At 47.0% G+C, this 2,164-nt stretch overlaps 1 pseudogene; it reads left to right on the top strand.

Moving 5' to 3' along the window:
* Window positions 1–343: 343 nt before the first annotated feature.
* On the top strand, window positions 344–1,906 carry LOC119539398 (annotated as a pseudogene).
* The last annotated feature ends 258 nt before the right edge of the window (window positions 1,907–2,164 follow it).

Here is a 2,164-nt window from a genome sequence, read left to right as displayed (position 1 = left end):
CTCCCTCTGACTAGAGCAAAGAGAAACACAACCTGGAAGAAAAACAGTCATTTTCATAGAATAAGCTCAAGTGATCACTATAAATTTACTAAGGAAAAAGAAAACTAAGCATTATTGTTTACTTAGATGCAATTTAATTTTGCCTGGTAGGCAAGTTGCTGCTGAAAGATTAATCATCCAGCAATAATTGCACTTTGCTTATGCCATGATATAGCCACTGAGCAAAGCTACTAAGAGAGTTAAAGTTGAGTTGCTTTGGACTTACCCATTTAAATTCTGAACAATGAGATGAAAAGGAACAAAGAGTGGATGGATTGGATTCTCTGGGGTTTCGGGCCGGGCTATGGAGGAGGTAAGTGAGCTCAAAGAGAAGGGCAATACGGCCATGAGTGTGGGTGACATTGATGATGTGTTACAGGGCTACTTTGAAGCAATCAGGTTAGATCCCTAGAACCAATTGGTCGGTAGCCTGTGCCAAGACAGGATGGCTGCAAAACTGTTGACTTAAAGCCTGACTCGGGCAAGTGCTATTTGCAAAAATCAGCAGCTCTTGAGTTCTTAAACTGGTTTGAAGAAGCCAGACGAACCCATGAGGAGGGTTTAAAACATGAAGCAAATAACTCTCAGCTCAAAGAGGGTTTACAGAATGTGGAGGCCCGATTGGCAGAGAGGAAATTATGAACCCTTTCAGTATGCCTAATCTGTATCAGAAATTGGAGCTTGATCCCAGGACAAGGCTGTTGCCCTATAATCCTACCTACTGGGACCTGATAGAGCAACTGCGAAACAAGCCGACCGAACGGGCACAAAACTACAAGATCTGAGCATTGTGGCTGAGGAGGAACAGTTTGCCACACCTCCTCTGCCACCTCCTCCCGAAAAGGAGACCAAACCAGAGCCAATGGACGAAGATGTTCCAGAGAATAGGAAGCAGGTGCTGAAAGAAAAGGAATTGGGGAATGATGCCTACAGGAATAAAGACTTGACGCAGCCTTGGAGCAAGATGACAGAGCCAAGGATTGGGACCCCACCAACATGGTTTACATTGCCAATCAAATAGCAGTGTACTTAGGAAAGAGTGATGAGAATAAATGCTGGGAGCTGTCTGAGGAGGTCATCAAGGTGGGGAGAGAAAACCGAGAAGATGATCGACAGATTGCCAAAGCTTAAGCCTGAATTGGTCTCTCCTACTTCAAAGAAGAAAAGTACAAAGATGCCATCCATTTCTACAAGTCTTTGGCAGAGCACTGAACGCCTGATGTGCTCCAGATATGCCAGCAGGCAGAGAAAATCCTGACGGAGCAGGAGCGGTTGGCCTACATTAACCCTGACCTGGCTTTGCAGAAGAACAGAGGCGATGAATGTTTTCAGAAAGGGGCCTGCCCTCAGGCCATGAAGCATTATACAGAAGCCATTAAACGTTACACACAAGATGCCAAATTATACTGCAGTTGAGCTGCCTGGTGCACCAAACTCCTTGAATTGTAGCTGGCACTCAAGAACCGTGAGGAGCTTATCTACTAGAGCCAACCTCATCAAGGGTTATACACAGAAAGCAGCTATCCAAGAAGCAATGAAGGGCTACAAAAAAGCTGTGGATGTCTACCAGAAGGTGCTAGAACTGGCCCTCAACTGTAAGGAGGCGGCAGACGGTTACCAGCGCTATATAACGACCCAGTATAATTGCCACGACAGCCTGAGGTTGTGAAGCGATGGGCCATGGCCGACCCTGAGATGCAGCAGATGAGCGACCCAGTCATGAGGCTCATCCTGGAGCAGATGCAGAAGGACTCTGAGGCACTCAGCAAACACTTAAAGAATCCTGTAATAGCTCAGAAGATCCAGACAGTGATGGATGTGCGTCTGATCGCTATCTGGAGATGACTTGCTCCTTCTTCTTCCCTTCACCCTCACATGGACAGTGTTGCTGGGAACCGTGGCAAGCAGCCCGGAGCAGAAGGCAGAAAGGGGGTAGGGGGCGTAGAACAACTTATTTCTCTCTATTTATATATACCTAAGTGGAAGATACCGAGACTTGGACTCATGTTGCTCTTAAAGCAGCTGCCCCCAGTCCTGCCAGCACACGCATGGTCTCTTCACTGCTGCCCTTAAGTTCCCTGCCTTCTTGTCCACCCACACCCCATCACTGTTTTGACTGCTCCCC

The sequence above is a fragment of the Choloepus didactylus genome, chromosome 7 (genome assembly GCF_015220235.1).
Source record: "Choloepus didactylus isolate mChoDid1 chromosome 7, mChoDid1.pri, whole genome shotgun sequence".
Taxonomy (NCBI): domain Eukaryota; kingdom Metazoa; phylum Chordata; class Mammalia; order Pilosa; family Megalonychidae; genus Choloepus; species Choloepus didactylus.
Note: the sequence above shows the minus strand (reverse complement) of the source record. Positions and strands in the feature narration are given on the sequence as shown.